Source organism: Crotalus tigris, unplaced genomic scaffold (assembly GCF_016545835.1).
Source record: "Crotalus tigris isolate CLP2741 ecotype Arizona unplaced genomic scaffold, ASM1654583v1 scf7180000017871.4482833, whole genome shotgun sequence".
NCBI lineage: Eukaryota > Metazoa > Chordata > Lepidosauria > Squamata > Viperidae > Crotalus > Crotalus tigris.
Window position 1 is genome coordinate 4,132,198 of NW_024096690.1, and position 20,487 is coordinate 4,152,684.

The 20,487-nt window shown below is 39.0% G+C and overlaps 1 long non-coding RNA gene across 1 annotated transcript in view; it reads right to left on the bottom strand.

Moving 5' to 3' along the window:
* LOC120308139 overlaps positions 1-4,470 on the bottom strand; it is a 108,054-nt gene extending 103,584 nt beyond the window's left edge. Inside the window, exon 1 of the long non-coding RNA XR_005556759.1 lies at positions 4,424-4,470. This is a non-coding gene — a long non-coding RNA (uncharacterized LOC120308139). The remainder of the gene's footprint in view (positions 1-4,423) is intronic.
* Positions 4,471-20,487: the final 16,017 nt, after the last annotated feature.

The following is a 20,487-nucleotide window of genomic DNA, read 5'->3' on the forward strand; positions in this document are numbered from 1 at the left end:
TGATGAAAGGTTCTAAATCTGGAAAGGTAATTATTTGGTAGTGTAAAGCATAGTTTTGGGTGTGGGAGAAATGGATAGGGAATGAAAAGAAAGAAGTGAATGAAATGAAACTAAAATGTCTGAAAAGAAACAAAATACAAACCTTATATGAAAAAATAAAATAAAATATGGATTAATTTGACAGGAGAATGCTGCCGTCACTGGCCATCTAACTTTTTGCAGTCCATGTGTGATAATAGCATTTGGCCATCCTCCCTGTGAATAAGGAAAGCAATTGCCACCAATTACTATGCCTACGGGAGAAGACAATTTTAGATAGTTGATAGAGCTGGGGGCATAGCCACCTGTCAAAAGTGGTCTAAAGAACTTGATCCATATGGGAAAAAAGCAGAATCCACACATCACAATGAGTCAGTAGGCAATCTTCATTGGTTATAATGGGCAGCACCATCTACCACCAAGATGAAATGCTCTACAACAGTGATTCTTAACCTTTTTGAACGAATCGCCCCTTTGAGCCAATGAGGAAGTTGTCATTGCCCCTCCCCCAACATAACCTCTCAATCACAACATAGGAAATAATTCTTCAATTTATGAAAACACTTTTTTTGTTTTTTTTTAAATTGTCATCAGGACATATCGATGCAAATAATTTATTTCCAGTCTTTTTCCCATATCTCAACTGTGTGAAAAATTTTGGTGCCACCCATCACTTTATTCCCAAACCTCGTGATACTTGTATTTCCTTATTATCTTATTTATTCAAGACACTTAAATGTAATGACCACTAAAAACAAAATTCAATTGCAAGAAAGTGAAATGCCTGAAAAGAAAAACAGTAACATTTAATGATTGAATTACAAGTGAAATTTAAGACACAAAAAATATATATAAAAAGGGCATAAGAGCAAACCGCAATGCAGGAACTAAGAATTTCAAGACGAAAACTCTGAAACTAAATTAAAATTCGAAGAAAGTATATATAGTCACGCATACTGTAAAAAGGATTAAAAAGACACAAAGAAAATATAATATCGAACTGGAGTGCATGCTAAAAAAGTACAATATAAAGAGACACACAAATAGATTTACAGAGCACAACAAAAATTCAAAAACAAAGCTGAAACCAAAAACTGGAACATGAAATCCAATGCAAGCAAATACAACGATAAAAGCTCAGACAATTATTAACGAAAAAAATGTATGTACACAAAAAGCAAATTAAAAAAAAAGAACATCAATGGCTGCCTTGTGCTTGGTGAGCTGATGTCAATTTCTTGATGTCTGGAACCATTTTTGTTAATTGCATTCTTAAATCACCCCGCTCAGAGATCTTCAACATGTTCCTTGACTTAGAAAGGATCTGTTGGATGGCGCTGAAGCCCCTCTCCACTAAGTAAATTGAAGGAAAGGCTAAAAGAAGCAACTTAACTTCCTCCCACAATATTGGGTAAGTGTTCCTCATTTTCACCCAAAAAGCTTCGTAGCCGTAACTCTGAAAAAGTGACTGGGCTTCACAGTCGTATTTCAGATCTGTCAGTGGCTCTTGCAGTTTGGGATGAAGTTGTGCAAAGTTTGCTGTGAAAGGATTTAGCACCCAAGTGGGCACTTCCAGATTTATCAGATCATAGAATCTGGTTTCCATATCTTCTTTTAGTTGCTTCAAGTGGCAGCAAAAAATGTCCAAATCTTCTCCTTGGAGTTCACGTTCATTACCAAGGCTTGGGAACTGATACAGCTCCTGGTGACTCATATTGCTTGCAAAGAGGTCCAATTTGGAAATAAATGAGCAGATTACTCCCTTGGTCTTAAGATAAATTATTTTATCTCCTTGCAGCTTTACGTTTACTTCATTCAGCTTGTCAAAAACATCAGTGAGATAAGCTACATCCGGACGTCGAAGTTTAATGGATTCAAGAAATTCGACAACTGTGTCAAAAAGTTCGTGGAATCACCGCAAACATTTTCCTTTTGAAAGCCACCTTACTTCGGTGTGCAAAAGGAGACATTCAAACTCCTCTTCATTTTCTTCACAAAGCTTGTGAAAAAGTTGGTTATTCAAGGCATTCGACTTAATTTTATTCACAGCATTAATGACGTAATGTAGAGACTTGTGCAAATGGCCACTCAAATTTTTTGAGACAAGGTGCTGTCTATGATGCAATGGACAGTCATAACTCCAGGTGCAACCAATTTTAGATGAGCTTGAAATCTGCAATATCGTCCAACCATGGATGCAGCTCCGTCGGTTGCACATGCCACGATGTTTGTCAAAGGAATGTTTTTCTGATTAAAAAACTCTTCAACCTTTTTAAATATCTAAGAACCTTTTGTGTTGGTGGCTAAATTTCAAACAAATAACAGTTCTTCCCCGATTTCTTCATTCCCGTTGATGAAACAGATATAAGCCAATAACAAGGCTTCATTTTCAAGAATCGTTGACTCGTCAATCTGCATCACGAATTCTGTATTTTTCAAGGTGTCAATAAGCCTTTCTTCCACATCAGCAGCCATTTCATCAATTCTTTCCGATACGGTGTCATTGCTCAAAGGAATCGATTGTGTGATAGTGCTTGCACTGGGCCCCAACATGGTGGCAATCTGTGTCATTGCTGGTAAAATCAGCATTTCTCCGAATGTGTGTGATGTTTTCCACATTTTTCCTATCTACAAAGATACTTCATAGGAGCAAATGAGCCTCTTGTCAGCATTGAGTGACGATTTTCCAAATAACTTCCCAACAGTGCTGCAACCCCCAAACTTGGCCTTTAAGGATTGGAAAAATGATGCCGGTTTGTCAGCTTTATCCGAATGAATTCTTACCAAATGGTCTTTCAGTTGGGAAGGCTTCATTGGAAAATGTTTTCTCACAAAGAAGACAAAACGGAAGTTGTACATTGGAAGGAGATGGAATAAATCCCAATTTTAGATATTCCGTCGAATATTGGCGATACTTCCTCTTCTCAGCCATGTTGAGAGGTCTTCGAAATGAAAGGAACTATCTGCAAATTAAATTTTTGACTCCATTGGAACACTAGAAAAACACACGTGGACGTCAATAAACCTAGTTTCAACATTTATGTTGACATTACAGCTGACATCACAGGGGACAGCCACTCAGCATGCGATGTTTCAAAAGAAGCGCTCCCCCCCTCCATCACTGCCCATTCTGGCCAATGGCGTGCCACTATATGGGTAGAGGCTGCTGCGCAACGTGCATGAAGATAAACAATGCGTATTCACAAATGTACGGTGTTCTGTACTAAAGCTAGCTGGAGGAATATTTGAAAACACAATTCAATCCACTAATAGCGAGTGATCTGATGTTTTTGTACAACAGATATACAGCGATTCACTGTACGAAAAAGTCTCAAAAGTGTCCCCAAAACTTCTCACTCCATCGCCCCCATATCGCCCCCTTTTCGTTCCTTCGCCTCCACGTCACCCCTTTTCATTTCATTGCCTCCCTGAAAAATGAAATCACCCCCTTGGGGGCAATATCGCCCAGGTTAAGAACCACTGTTCTACAAGATGAATAAATTCCTCCTGATTTACTGGGAAGTTCCCATTAGGTCTTGTTTAAGATCATGAGTTCAGTCTTCTTTGGGATGAGTGAAAATTCTGTCTAAATTCTGTATTTCTTCATGTTATTTATAGGTCCCTTGAAAAATAGTGATGGACTGAACAGGGGAAGAATATGGATCTAATCCACAGTTATCTGTTAGCTGATTCTTTCACTGATATATCTCTGATTACATGGATATACTCAGTGCAATTGCAAACATCATTGATAAGGCATCTTCCTTAGATTCTCTTACCACCACATTCCAAGATTAGCAGGAAAAGTGGATTGAGGGAATTAGCATTTTAGCTAATAGTTAGCCAGTTCCAGACTTCATCCCTTCTCCTGCAATTCCTCTGAGTCCCCAGAAGTCTGAGGGTTTCCTGGCAGATTTTCAGGGATGGCAGAAGTGGGAGAAAGAAGTCTTTTTTGTACAACGGAGAGTGCAGTTTGAACAAACCCAACATTCCTACTGTCCAAAGCAGCCCTGGAAAATAATGTTCAGACATATACATATGCATAGAGGAGGTGTTTATTGTAGGCTTTAAAGTTCCGCAGAAGGCATTCTGGCAAATCCATTTCAGAAAGAGTAGAGCTAGCATTTCACAAAATCCATTATTGTTATATAGCACAAACTCATAAAAATCCTTATGCAATTGCATTGGAAAAACTGTTGAGCAAATAATTGCTGCTTTGTACATGTTAAACTAACCCAGGGTTGTCTGTACTGTTATGAATTTTTCTGATTTATATTGGCAATTAAGAATCATTTTAAAATATCCTACTAGGCAAAAGTATGGAAACACTGGAAGTATAACTGGTATTCTAAGAGGCACCTTCATAAGGAAACACCATTCTTACCTGACAGCTGCTCTGTGCCTTCTATGTTACAGTTCCAAACTATTTCAGGTTATAAATTGAGATGCCCCGTTTTAATTGCAAAATGCGCCTTTTCTAATTGGCCATGAGTCTCATCTCGCAGGAATTTGTTCAATTCTTTGACAATGCATTCCATCATTCTTGCTCTGGATATAGCTTTATATCTCTGTGGGCAGTGGAATTTCCTCATGAAACAAAGCTATAGTTTCATTTCTATAGTGTTTCATATGCAAGAAATGCTGATGTTTGATCCAGTATGTAGCCTTTCACCATTCTGCTAACCCTTTAGGAATGCATGGAAAAAGGAAATGAAAAGTACTTTCATTTAATTATTTTTAAAATGTGTTTTCTAATTATATAAAGCCTCTATTGTCCAGCTATATGAATACATTGTTAAAATTTGTGTATCACTGATGCTTCAGCTGGTATTGTGAATGCTAACAATATTGCTATTGTATTCACATTTCAAAAGATTTCTTTTCTACTGAGGGAGAAGACTCCATATTTAACATCAGCCTCCACCCATAACCACACTTTAATATTTTGCTTATTCAGTTGTTATATTTCCCTCCTCTCTATTATATAACACAAATATATATGCAGAAGAAGCATGTTTACATCTGAACTGAATTTGCAGCCTCAACAAAATAAACAAAAAATGTAAGACTATTGTATAACTGTAGATATTTTGAAATCCAATTAGTCTCTTCTTGTTTGTGAGACAACTCTTGCCTAGAATACAGAACAAGTCTAAAATCAGTTATGGGAGCATTGATCTAAGGAAGGGCATAATTGAGAGAGCTCTTTTCATAAGATCAGGGACAGAATGGTTTCGTTGGAGTGGACTGAATTTTTTTATTCCATGTGTGTTCACAGCACAATGAATACTAATGCAGGTAGTTGTTGACTTACAACCTTTGATTTAGTGCTACAACAAGTTACAACAGTACTGGAAAAAAGTGATTTATGACCGTTTTTCACACTTATTACCATTGCAAGGATCTCTGTGGCCAGGTGATCAAAATTTCAATGGGATGTACTTATGACAGCTGCAGTGTCCCAGGGTCATATGACAAGCAAAGTCAGTGGGGAAGCTTAACAACCATGTTACTAACTTTAAAATGTAGTGATTCACTTAACAACTGTGACAAGAAAGATGGTAAATTGGGGCAAAATTTACTTAATAATTGTCTTAGCAGAAATTTTGGGGTCAATTGTGATTGTATGTCAAGGACTACCTGTAATATTTCACCTGTGGAAATTGTCCTTCCTTCAAAAAAATCCAGTTTACTTTGAAAAGTGGATGAGATGGCGATGACTATGCTTCCATGCCCAACTTTTTATTGCAAAAATCACAGGATCCAGGAGGGGGAGAGGAAGAAAGTGAGGAAGAAGAGGAGGAGGAGGAAGAAAAAGTAGAGGAGGGAGAAGCAGGAGGAGGAGGTGGAGGAGGCAGAAGAAGAGATAGCACAAGAAGCAGGAGGAGGAAGAGGAGAAAGGACGCTGAGCTCATATGTTGCAAGCCAGTTGCAAGCACAGCCATAGAAAACCTTTGCACTGAGCAAGCCGGCTTCTGCCCTATCACTCTCCCACCCTGCCCAGACCCCTGCAGACTTGCAGAATGCCTCCAGCTGTGCAGCCCAGTTCCTAACTGGCCACAGCCCGGTACCGGTCCGTGGACAGGGGGTTAGGGATCCCTGCTCTACTATATAACTTTTCAGGTTCCTGAAGAAGATACTGAGGAATAGGAGATAAGACAATAAATTACTGAAGAGGAAAGGGATGTACTTGCATCTGTAAAAAAGCAAAAAAATTGTGATAGTTGGTAACTCACTGTTATCAGTAATTAAAACAAATGTGTGCCAGTTGTGAAGTGTGCTATCTGTCAGAAGCAGGGACAAGGGGTTGATAGATCAACTTTCAAGGCTTATTAAATGCACTTATTCCTTCCATGTGATAGGGAAAAATATAGTAATAGGGATTACTATATCACCATTAATTTTGAAGATCCGGGAAGAAAGTTCAAGGCCCTGGATGGTCAGGTGAGTGTCCACATCCATTCTTCCTGTCCACTGAAGAAAAGTAAAGGGAAGAAGAAGTTAGTCAGTTAATGACTGACTATACAGATTATCTTAATGAAAGAGATTTAGTCTATTGACAAATTGCTGGACACTTTGCAAGGACTGATAAACAATAAATTGGCCAGTTTGTTGAGTATAAATAGAGGAATTTTGATCTGAATCTGGTGGGGACTGGAAATAAAAACCTAGTATTATGTTGTACTCTGTATAAAAATATTGATGTGTTGCTGAGAACAAATGAATTATTTATTTTTGCTAGCAACTTTTCATTATTTATTGCCATACTGTGTAGACAGATGCATTAAATGTTGCTGCCTTATAGCAAGCTGCCTATCATCAAGTAAAAGGGTAAGCAGGAGTTCATCTACTTGAATGGCTGGGACACGTTTATGAATAGGGCCATATATGTTTACTATCTTGCTCTTTATAATTTTCAGTGTATAACATCTTATATTTTGATAGACTCAGTATTATAAGGGCAAATGTGCTCTTTGTAGGGATCTTATGAAATCTACCTCAGCAGAAAGCATGTAATACTGCTAAACTGGGCCTGGAAGAAGCCTTTGAAATGTTATGTGATATATACAGACTATACTTCAGACTCACACTCCTAATACTGGGAATAACAAACACATTTTCCCATTCTATGTCTAGCACTTGTTTAAAAATAGCCATGTCTTGATGGAAGAGCCTGAAAGCAAAAGCTCTGGAGATAGGCCATGTACTGTATGTACAGAAACATTAGGGAGCCAGTAATATTAGACACATGATAAGCCTTAATACAAAAATTTAAAATCATCAGCCAAGCACAAATATTTATTTTAGATAGGCCTGCTCCAGACAGAGGATGGTACTTACAAACAGGCATTCATCTGTGGTAAAATAGTGAATACAGAAGTCATAATTAGTACTCATGATCCAATAGTTGCCACTATATGCTCAGTTGGACTGGACAGAATTTTAGAAGCTTTGCCAATATTCAATATGTTGTCAGATGTCAGCAGGCCAAATCACAAGATATTTCAGTAAGAAACCATCATAAAAATGTATGGTTTCTATATGCTCATTTAAAGTGTTATAAACTGCTCTGAAATGGACTTCATACTTGCAGCAAAAATATGAATTCTGATTTACTTGAGAATAAGCATTAATATGCCCCAATAAAGCTAACCGTTTAATGAAATATCAGAAAGAGCATTGTTTCACAATATTCAGGGGCTTCATTGCCTATACAAGTAGTCCTCGGCTTACAACAGTTCATTAAGTGAGGGTCGAGGTTCATTCTCCGAGCTTGTGGATTGGCTTCTGAACATTTCATTACCAGTGGAGTTTAGGGGATGACAGTGTCTATGTTTTTCTGCTTATAAAGGCTTTGTGTGGTCAGTAGGTCTTGTGATGAGTCAGGTGTATCAGGTGGGTATATCAAGTTAGGGTCTTGTAATGGGTCTTGTGATAGGGAGGTCATTTTCAGAGTCACTGAAAAATGAAGTGCTGGTTGGGAGGGATGTGTGGATTGGTTGAAGGTCATTGCTGTTTCCTCCTTAGAAACCAAAATGAATAAATTTGGCAATGCTACAGTAAGAAATAAAAGTAAGAGTATCATTTGCCCAACGAAGGAAAAGATAATGCTTCTAAAGAACAAATTGTATCTTGAAGTAATGGTGATGTGGTAATAGAAAACATCTGAAAATAACAGAAATTTAACAGACACAAATGCAAAGTTCTTTACATGGGAAACAAACTATATAGGCATGGGCACTTGGAAGAGGAAATAGGATTCAAATGAAGTAGAGCATCAGCATTGAAAGAAATAACAGTGAAATGTAATATAAATCATATTCCCAACCATATTTGCTACATTCCAATTTGTTTGCTCTGTTTTGAGTTCTAGCCAAGTTATAAAATCAGTGTACTTCAATGTGTATAGTCAACTTCCATTTTTTCATTAACCATTTGCCCGTTGGTGATACTATAGATTGTGGGAAAATATCAGTTATATCCATAACTAAGAATATTTTTAAAAAACAACAACCAAGCCATGGTAATAGCAGAAGTAAATTTTCATCTTAAAATAATGAGATTATTTTAAGGATAAGCACAAGAAGATATTTCTTACATAAATTGCTTTTTTCTTTTACAGATCACATGTGGTGAAGGTTAATATTTCACATGAGCTAAACATGTTTTTTATCTACACATTGCAAAATATAATCTGTAAAAAGCAGGGAACTAGCAGCTGAGGTCTGGCAACTGAATACAAACACAAAATGACAATCTGTAAAAAGACAGAGGCAATGTGCCAAAAGTTCTGGCTTTAGCTATAATTCCCCAACCCATGTATAGTACTGTGATGTCAACTCAAGGCTTTCTCTTCAAATATACTGTATTCACCTGGACTCTTATATTAAACAAAAGGCAAAGTTATCAGTCACATAAAATGTGAATTGATTTTTAGAACAATCTCAGGTCGCAACACATAGTAAGGACTTTGTGTAAATTTACTCCATTTTGCTGGTTGTTTAGCAGGATAGTTTTTTATTCCAGCAAATTGATGTCCAGAGTTTAAATGAAATATTCAAACATAAATTTGCCAGTGCTTTAGAAATCAACATTTGAAAGGCATCATTTAAGCCACTGACTTCATTCCTCATGAATCCAAATGAAAGCTTTATTAGTCTGGAACTGTAAATAAAATGAATAAATGAATGAATGTAAATGAAAGCTTTGCTAACATGTACTTGTTCAGACTCTTCTTGAACACATCCAGTGAAGAAAGAGAATGTATGATTCTCTGGGTGTTGTTCAACTAAATCCTGTTGTCCTGTAATTTAAAGTTAACGTTCCACATTCAGCATTTTAGGAATATATACACTCATACGCTAGAAAATATGTATTGTATGTGCATGTATATGTGCATGTGTGGGTATCCATACAGATGTAGGTAGAGAGAGACAGAGACAGAGAGAGAGAGACAGAGAGAGAGAGACAGAGAGAGAGAGAAAGAGAAAGAGAGAAAGCTATTGAATATTGAAAAGTGTAATTATATTCTTTTCTCAGAATTAAACCTTGGGGCAAATGATACACACATCTACAATTCCTTAATGTAGTTGCATTTCCCCAGGATCATATTTTATTGTCATACAATCCAAGAAAAACCTTGACTTTAAGGAGTTATAGGTAGGTAAGCCATCTCATCCATGCTCTTTGCCTTCTTTTGTACCTTGACCAGTTTGTGAATCATTTGCAAAGTTTGGTGCCCAAAATGTTGATCTTAACATTTTAAGTGGATCTGACCAATGCAGAATACATGTGATTTTGGATTACATGGCTTTGTCATGAGAAGGCCATGCATGAATTAACAAAGAGGCTGGAATTAAATGATCAGTATCAGACAAATTTGTGCTTTCTTTGTATACTGAATTATTAGCCAATCCAGCCTGTTGGATCATATTGACTGATGATATTTTTTGAAAAGCAACACAAATTATGTTGTGTAACAAAATATAGTTTTTATGGTCATGTAACATATTTTACCATGTAGTTGAACTATATTGTAGTGGAATATGATGTCCAGGTTCATACAGCATGAGCATGCTAAGACAATAGCTAAATTTCCACAATACACTGAAATACAACAATTTTTCCTTTTAATCCAGTTGAATGTGACATGTGAACCCAGGCTCTCTGAGGAGGAGGAGGAGGAGGAGGAGGAGGAGGAGGAGGAGGAGGAGGAGGAGGAGGAGGAGGAGGAGGAGGATTATGCTGCTGTTCTATAGGTTGAAAATTAATACAGCATTAGTGGCCTAAGATGCTGAGATTTAATATTCTATATCTGCTGTCTTTCACCAGGGCAAAATTTTTATTGGAAGTCCTCCTTAATAATAAAAAAAAGTTGCTTCATGAGTTGAGTGAAAATGGCCAATGGGTTGCTCAGTGGCAAATGCTTCTATAGAGTAGCTCCTTTATATCCTTGATTTACAAAACAAAGAGACCTGCATTAGCAAACACTCTGAGTAAGAATAGGTGAGGGAAAGATGAAAGAGAAATGGCCAGATATTAAGTGAAACATTTTTAAAAGTCCCTCTCTGAGGGACAATCTCATTGCAACCTTTGAGTGCTGTCAGACATACCAGCTTATCATTTACTTAATACAAATCAGAAGTATATTGGGGGGGGGGACTAAAAGAGATATGATCTGCTAGGAACGCCTAGCAATGACATAGTTTCCAATGATTTTTCAATATTTTGTGTCTTTCGGCATATCTGAAAAACAGAAAATAGTATCTGCATTGGCTGCAAGCAATGTGATGTTGTTCAGTTCTGAATAATTACTTATATGTTTTGGGTTTGTTTGATTCTGTCTAGAGGTTTTTTGTTTTGTTTTGGTATATCATGAATATTTATGGTTCATTGCGGGACCCCAAAAGCTGAACTTTGAGATACAATGCTTCCTGCTGGCAATGATAGATTAAACTATATCAACAACCCTGCAGATAGGACAGATATTTTTTTTAGTGAAATCTTTTTTGTAAACCAAATCATGGAGTTCTTTGTATAAACAGCTGTAGAAAGCAGTTGACTAGGTTCAGTGTATTTTGGAATTTTTGACAGATCCTGTGACTGCGAATCTCAAAAAGGTGCAGCCTAGCGCCATTCAGACTTCATCATTTTGGTTCTTTGTTCCCCTTTTCAATATTTTCCATTCCTTAATAGAGAGGAAATATACTTAAATATTTGTATTATGGGTAAAAATCAGATCATATGAAATCTATTAATACCTTTCACATATAAGAGAAATGCTTTTGGTGGCCAAGGATCATATTCAGTATTTCTGAAAGCCATAGCCATAAAACAAGTGGTGAAATAAAATTTACTTTGTTAGAACTGGATATGAGTGGGAAGTTTGGGAATTTATTTTTAACTATGATATATTGATTTTAACATTTACTGTATTTCCAGATGGCAACATACAATGCTGTCATTTTTATCAATCTTGGTAAGAAAGCTGATGGCTGCTAAAATGTCACTTACACAGAGAAGAGGGGCAAGAGAGAGGCGGGAGAGGGGAAGAGGGAGAGAGGTTGTGCTTTGGAGGCAGCTGGGAAAAGTTGCTTCAGGAAACAAAGGAGCACGAATGTAGTACCCTGAGACTAATTAAGGTAGCTGTATCTGTTTTCAGGATAATACAGCCAGGGGTCTTCTGCAGCCATGGAATATCAAAAATAGATATAGTTGCTTTAATGAGTTGCAGACAGATACTATGTTCACTCCAATGTCATTGCCTCTGATCCTTTAGACCAGGGATGTCAAACTGCTGGCCCATGGGCCGGATGCGTTATGGTAAAACCATGCCTACCCCATTGCCGGCAATGGAAAAAAAGTCACGATATGTCACGACACATCATGTGACATTGCGAGTTTGACATCCCTGCTTTAGACTGAAATGAATGTAATAGTAAGAGTAGAAATACAATGGTAGCTGCTAATTCATGAAGAGTCCCATGTGGTACAAAGATAATCAGAGATACTGGAAATAGAGCATTGATTGAATCCCTTTGCTTCTTGATGATGGAAGGATTACTTATGGAGATAAAGAATTGGACAACACTAAATCTGACAGATCAACTGCAAACTCATCCATCTGGATTCACCTATTGTCAAATGAAAAGGATGCTAATCTCTATTTTTCCCATAATTTTATCTTTATAGTATTCTGATCATTTGACTTACTTTGTGCAAAATGGCAGATATATATTTGGGTTGGGAGAATAAGCACATTGGATTTTTATGTGCTGATTAAGAATAAAGTTCAAAATAGTTCAGAGATTTCCCCCCTCTTTTACTTAAAAATGCTTAAATTGGCAGTTGGCAAAGGAGTGTTCATAAAAATAATTGCAAATACTGTGTGTTAATTAAAGCATTTTGAATAGGTTCTGCAGAGAATTATGCTCAAACCTAATGTTTCATCTTTGATGGTCTCAGCAGGGGTATCTGAAAATGCAAATTTAAATTGCTGCTAAGCGCACATATATTTTGCATGCAATCAGGACAATATTTAGAGATCTTGGGACAGATTTTGTTGTTACTTTGCCACTTAGAAGCAACCCTATACATACTTACCATAGAGTAAATTCCATCAAACTCAGTAGGATTTCTTCTGAATAGACTTATATATAATATTTCAGTTCCTGAGATTTAAACATCTTTCTCTCTATTTAAAAATATTCTTAAAAATTATCAAAGTGTTGAAGAAACATCTTCAGGTCCAGTCCAAGCCAGGAATAAACAAAATGGTGACTTCTTAGGAAAGAGGTTCTGTTTATTTAGTTGCCAGAAACTTCAACAGTGTGAACAGCATGCTGGGAACTGGGTGAGAATATCGATCTTCTCTCTTCTATTTTGTAACTGATTTCCTGGAAAAGATCCCACAAAAACAAAAAATCCTCCGAAAGTGAGAGGGGAGGGATCTGTACCTACACCTTTCCATAGATGGAAGCAGTGATTTAATTTTTATAGGGGACAGAAATATATTGAAATGAAGTTAATAATACTACAGTATGGATAAATCTGAAAATTAAGAAAACAGTTAAGATTTCACATCTGAAAGAATATTGATGAAAATACAAGAAAATAATTGTTTTAAAAGTTGGAAAATGAATAGCTACTGACATCTAGTGGAGAATTAGAGCATAGAAGAGCAGCTACATTGACTCAGAAATTGGCAGGATGCCCAAATACAAAAGAAAACACACTGGGCCACCTACTACAGAGTGAGAACTATACTTGTTTTAAAAACTGCTGACCTTCTGGGATTATAAACACTTACTGAGCTGTGATCGCTAAACTCAAGAATTGTTTGCAGAAAAAGAAAAACCTTGATTTTTGGCTAATCTTCTAGGGTGGAATTTACTGGAAAGCTCTTAGTTGGTTAAACATTCTGGACTGCAACTTTGGCTGGCTGATAATTGTAAGACCCCTGAATAGAAGAACTGTTATAAAATACTGCTTTTAGTGGTGCTTTGATAATTGGAAACATTGTTGTTGTTACTTGCGAAGTCGTGTCCGACCCATCGCGACCCCATGGACAACATTCCTCCAGGTCTTCCTGTCCTCTACCATCTTCTGGAGTCCATTCACATTCACACCTACTGCTTCAGTGACTCCATCCAGCCATCTCATTCTCTGTCGTCCCCTTCTTCTATTGCCCTCAATCTTTCCCAGCATTAGGCCCTTCTCCAGTGAGTCCTTCCTTCTCATTACGTGGCCAAAGTATTTGAGTTTCAACTTCAGGATCTGCCTTCTAAAGAGCAGTCGGGGTTGATCTCTTCTAGGACTGACCGGTTTGAACGCCTTGCAGTCCAAGGGACTCGCAAGAGTCTTCTCCAGCACCATAGTTCAAAGGCCTCAATTCTTTGGCGCTCAGCCTTTCTTATGGTCCAACTTTCACAGCCATACATTGCAACTGGGAAAACCATGGCCTGGACTATACGCAATTTTGTTGGCAGGGTGATGTCTCTGCTTTTTAGTATGCTGTCTAGATTTGCCATAGCTTTCCTCCCCAGGAGCAAGCGTCTTTTAATTTCTTGGCTGCAGTCCCCATCTGAGGTGATCTTGGAGCCCAGAAAAATAAACTCTGTCACTACCTCCATTTCTTCCCCCTCTATTTGCCAGGAATTGAGAGGGCCGGATGCCATGATTTTGGTTTTCTTAATGTTGAGTTTCAAGCCAACTTTTGCACTCTCTTTCTTCACCCGCATCAAGAGGCTCTTTAGTTCCTCTTCACTTTCTGCCATTAGAGTGGTATCATCTGCATATCTTAGGTTGTTGATATGTCTCCCGGCAATCTTAATTCCAACTTTTGATTCATCTAGCCCTGCCTTTCTCATGATGTGCTCTGCATATAAGTTAAATAGGCAGGGCGACAGTATACAGCCTTGCCGGACTCCTTTTCCAATTTTGAACCAATCAGTGGTTCCGTGTTCGGTTCTCACTGTTGCTTCTTGACCCGCATATAGGTTTCTCAGGAGACAAATGAGATGGTCTGGTACTCCCATCTCTTTAAGAACTTGCCACACTTTGTTGTGATCCACACAATCAAAGGCTTTTGCATAGTCAATGAAGCAGAAGTAGATGTTTTTCTGGAACTCCCTAGCTTTCTCCATGATCCAGCGTATGTTGGCAATTTTATCTCTAGTTCCTCTGCCTCTTCGAAATCCTGCCTGTACTTCTGGTAGTTCTCGATCCACCTACTGCTGGAGTCTAGCTTGTAGGATTTTAAGCATAACTTTACTAGCATGTGAAATGAGTGCAATGGTGCGATAGTTTGAACATTCTTTGGCATTGCCTTTCTTTGGAATTGGAATGTAAACTGACCTTTTCCACTCCTGTGGCCACTGTTGAGTTTTCCAAATTGGAAACATATTGGATTATAAATACCATATATAAAGATAAGAACTATACAAGATTTGGTTGTTTGGACTTTAAGATTGGCTGGTTTGACAAGGCTAATTATAGAGACTATGGTACTGGTAAAAGACTATTTGGAGGGGGAGATAAAATGGATGTTGCATATCTATCTAAAAGTGGCAGGAAACCACACCTAATATCTCCTTCTGAAGGCCCCAGCCTGGAACATAAGAGATCTGCAGAAGCAATACTCCAAGACAAGGCAAATATTTTCCAGGAGGAAATGTAGGCAATACTGCGACAGATTCAAATTACAATGGTTTCAAATCATGATGAGATTAAAAACAACTTCAGTGGCATAAATGAGCACATCTTTAATCTAAATTTACAATTAAAAAACTCTCAGAAAATGATGGCGAAGAATGAACAAACAAACCAGATAGCAGAACCTAAATAAGAGCACAGTGACCCAAAGAGAGAAGCTACAAATGAAGAGAACTACAGCTTAATACAAACAAAAGAAAACTTGCAAGATTTTGCCACAACAATGGAAATGGAAAAAATATTTTATTTTTCAGGGCTTCAAAATAGACCTAAAGATAGGAAAGAAGATCTAACAAAATGGATTATAGAGCAGCCAAGAGAATCATTAGAGTTTGGGAGACAAAAAATGTACATTCTTCCTAACTTGTCTTTCCTATTCCCAACAACATTCACAAAAATACAGGAAGAATCCTCTGGCAAGCTGAACACACTGACTTGGAAAGTTATTTAGCAAAAGAAGAAAGCTAAAATTAGATTCAAGAGATTTTATTTGATTTACCAGATGAAGTACTATATGATTAAACACTTGTTTGAATATGGTTAAAAGAATAGGTAAATTATGGATATAAAGGGGCCCTTTAGTAAGAGGAATAAGATATACAAGTAGTATAGTATTTTTATAATATATGAAATGTAAAAATATTGGGATGGTTTATGTGAATGAAAAGTTTGGATATTTAAAGGTAATTAACTGAGAAAATTATGACTGATAAGAATGGTTTGAATAGAGAAGGAAAATTAAGCTTAAATAAGAATCTTGAAAAACATATAGTGACTTAATAAGATGACTTTTATAAATACAATTGAAACATATGCTGATTAGAAAAGATGTTATATGTTGATGTTACTGTTATTTGTACAAACACAAGAAAAATGTTTATATTCAACCTTGTATGTATCTAAAGTATTAAGATCTATATTTGTTTAATGTTGACAAAAGGAGAATACTACCGGAAGAAGAGAAGATCAAGGAAATATATCATTAATTAATATATTGATTATGGAATTGTAGAAAATAATTATTATTGATTGTTCTTTAAATATGTTTGTTTAATGTTGACAAAAGGAGAATACTACCGGAAGAAGAGAAGATCAAGGAAATATATCATTAATTAATATATTGATTATGAAATTATATAAAATAATTATTATTGTTTTTTAAATATATGAACCCAGACAACAGTTGTTTACTAAGCACTAAAGATTTTATATACATACATACATACATACATACATACATACATACATACATACATATGCAAGAAAGAATGAACTTAAAACATTCCCTCCTGATAACTTTGGGTTGTTCCTAAAAGCACAGAGTGCGAAAAAAGGAACACATTATCTTCACCCTGTTTTGCTGGCCAGGCAAACTAGGGTGAAAATATTTTCTTTGCTTTGCTTATTTTAACATTATTTTCTAACATAATTTAAAATTTTGGCCTCTTTGGATTAGAGCCATTTAACAGTTACATTTACATCACACACAAAGACTGACACACCTATACACATAAAGACAAGAAAAAGAGAACAGAAAAGGGAACAGAACTTAGTTTTATACATCTTGGTCATTCTCACCATAAATCTCAAATAGGGAAGGCAAAAATCTTAACAAACATACCATGTGGTTGCATAGAAGAGACGGAAGAAATCAATGTTCCTATATTTTGTTTTCCTTTTCCTTTTAAGTACCTTTATTTAGTCAAATTGGTTTTCCAGCTTTGTCCCTGAACAAAGCCCACTCCTTACATATCTCCCTTGCTTGCTTCCTTTTCATAGTTACTAGGACAGGCACTCGCCTCTCATCCCCTGCCACAAGCAAATTCTCCAAGGTAGGATCTGGGCATGACCCTTGAGCTACTACTCCCATGTTCCCCTTCCAATGTGGAGTTCAAATGGTTTAGCCGGGTCTTCCCTTGTGGTCAAACCTGCCACTTCTCCTGTCAGTTTTCAGACCAAAAAGAAAAAAAAATGGTATAAGAGGACTCTGGTTCTGTAGCAGAGTAGATACACCTTCTTCAAGGGAATTCCGCCAATGGTTTTTGGACTAAAAAGGAGTCTGGGTCTGCTGCCCTCTTCACAGTGAGTATGGGCACCTCCTTCCAACAGCCTTTCCACAGTTTTCAGACTCAGGAGAGTCCAGGAGGACCTGCTGCTTTACCCTAGCAATGAGTACACATACCTTCTTTCCAGGCTTTGCTTGGTAACTTCCCAGCTAATTGCCCACTCTCTCATTTTTCCCTTCCATTCCATTTTCACACAGCCTCTTCCTTTTCCCTAACAAAAGGTCCTGTGCTCTGGCCAAACCTCCATGCTTTCCAGGGTCTGTCACTTGAACAGATCCCTTTTGCAGTTAGAAAAGGCCAGAGGGAACAAGATTCAGCTGTGATTCAGAAAAGGATCTTCTCACTCACACACATACACACAGAGATACACACATTTTCCCTGCTCCATGGGCTTTAAAAGTTAAAAATTAGAGGTACTCACCTTCTTTCCAAAGCAGCCCTTGAGCTTAAACTTAAAATTCCCTTTACTACCTGTTATGTCCCGAGCCTTGCAAACGGCTCGGGCGTTTGCAGGCAGTCCCGGGCAGGTGCAAAGCTGCCCGGGACCAGACAGGCTGTCGCCAGCGCCGTGCGCATGCGCGGGTGCTGGCGCGGGAAAAGTATCGCATTTACCCAGGAAATGTCTATATAAGAAGCTGGGAGGTTTTGGGAGCTGCTGAAGCCATCTACTTGTAAGCTGAACGCAGAATAAAGAAAACTGAGAACTTCAACTGCTTCTCGTGTCTGCTTCCCGCCACGGACTCAACACTGGCGACGAGGATGGGATCGCCTTACACCGCCTGGAAAGGAAGAAGTGTAAGCTTACCCAAGTGAGTCCTGAGCGGCGGAACGGCGTCGACTCGGCAGCTACCCGCCAATCCAGTGCGCATTCGGGAGTAGGCTGGCTGATAGACCCGTCTCCTGAAGATGGCGAAAATCGGAAGGCTTTCGGAATTCGACGTCTCACATCCAGAGCGGTGGGAGTCATACGTAGCCAGGGTGGAGAACTACTTCAAGGCAAACCAAGTGAGGGAAGAGAGCTTGAAGGCTGCCACCCTGCTTTGTGTTTGCGGCCAAGACGCCTTCGACATCGCAGAAAACCTTGCAGCACCTGTTCCAGTAGAGTCTGTAAGCTACGCAGATCTGAAGAAGCTACTGAAGGAGCACTTCCACCCCAAGATGTCCGTCATCGCATGGCGCCACACCTTCGAGCAGAGGGATCAACGGCCCGGTGAGTCGGCCAAAGAATTCATCGCCGCATTACGGAAGGCCGCCAAGCACTGCGAGTTCAAAGACCTCGAAGAACGACTGAGGGACCGATTCGTGTGCGGGTTAAGGCATCGAGATCTACAACAGAGACTTTTCGCTAAAGAAGAATTGTCCTACCAAGATGCCTTAAGGGAAGTCACTGCAGAAGAAGCAGCAGGCGGCGCTGTCAAGAACATGCGGCCGATCAGAAACAGTCCAGAGGTTGCATCCGTGCACCAGGAAGACGTCCAAAGAAACTCCGAGGAGGATCCGGACGAGGAAGTCGACCGTCTCCACCCCACGAAGGAAGAAAAACAGAAGGGAAGCTCTTCAGCTCCGCTCAAGTGCATCGGCTGTGGAGGTCGCCACAGGAGAACCGACTGCAAGTTCCGCTCCGCTACCTGCCGGGCATGCGGCAAACAAGGACACATTGCAGCTGTGTGTCTGGGCCGACGAAAGGTACAACCTCAGGAAGAACTGCGCCTGAAAGGTACCAGATTCCCCAGCCAGAATAGGGTAGGGTTTTGCGCTTCGCGAAGAAGCATCCTTAGGACAGGCACACACAAGCCCATTAAGAAAAAGCTGTCACTCAAGGTGAAGCTACAAGGGGTTCCATTATCTATGGAACTAGACACAGGGTCTGCCTTTTCAATTATCTCCTTGCATACATTTAGGAAGATTTGTTCCGGTAGTGGAACTCAGGCCAAGTTAAGGCCTTCTGACATTGTGTTAACAGATTTTCAAAATTCAAGAGTGTGTGTTAAGGGGGAGGCCACCCTTAACGTGCAATACAAGAGTTTTGAAGGTCCACTAGACTTATTAGTAGTAGGGGGTGAACGAACGAGTCTCATAGGACTCGTTTGGTTTGAGGCCCTGGGGATACACGTCACAGGACTCAACAGGAAGTCTGCAAAGAATTTGCAGATGTTTTCAGCCCCCAGCTGGGCACATTCAAAGGACCCCCTGTGTCCTTAAAGCTAGACCCCACTGTCACTCCCATTAGAATTAAAGCAAGAAGGGTCCCTTTTGCTTTAATTGCTCGTTTGGTTTGAGGCCCTGGGGATACACGTCACAGGACCTACAGGAAGTCTGCAAAGAATTTGCAGATGTTTTCAGCCCCCAGCTGGGCACATTCAAAGGACCCCCTGTGTCCTTAAAGCTAGACCCCACTGTCACTCCCATTAGAATTAAAGCAAGAAGGGTCCCTTTTGCTTTAAAGAGTAAAATTGACACTGAGTTAGACAAACTGATCCAACAGGGAATCCTAGAACCTGTTGATTCCAGTCCTTGGGAGACCCCCATTGTCACGCCTCTAAAGGCAAATGGGGACATTCGCATTTGTGCTGACTACAAATGCACTCTGAATAAGGCATTGCAGCAACATGCCTATCCTGTTCCTGTGGTCAGTCATATTCTGGCCTCCCTCAAGGGGGGGCGCGTTTTTGCAAAGCTTGACCTAGCTCAAGCATATCAACAGCTGCCTGTTGATGATGATGCTGCTATAGCTCAGACTATTGTGACCCACAGGGGAGCCTTTAAGGTAAAAAGGCTGCAGTTTGGAGTGAATGTCGCTCCTGGGATTTTCCAAAGCGTAATGGAAAACACACTGCGGGGCATACCGGGGGTTTGCCCCTACTTTGATGATGTCTTAATTGCAGGAGACTCCACACACATTCTAGCTGAAAGGCTAAGAGCTGTTCTGTTAAGATTCAGGAAATCAGGCCTCAAGCTCAAAAAAGACAAATGCATGATTGGGGTGCCTTCTACTGAATTTCTGGGGTTCAAAATTGATGCTGCTGGGATTCACCCTGCTGAATCCAAACTGACTGCTATTTTAGAAGCACCTAGGCCAAAGTCCAAGGCCGAACTTCAGGCCTTCCTGGGCCTCCTGAATTTCTACAATTCTTTTCTTCCACAAAAAGCTAGTGTAGCTGAGCCTCTT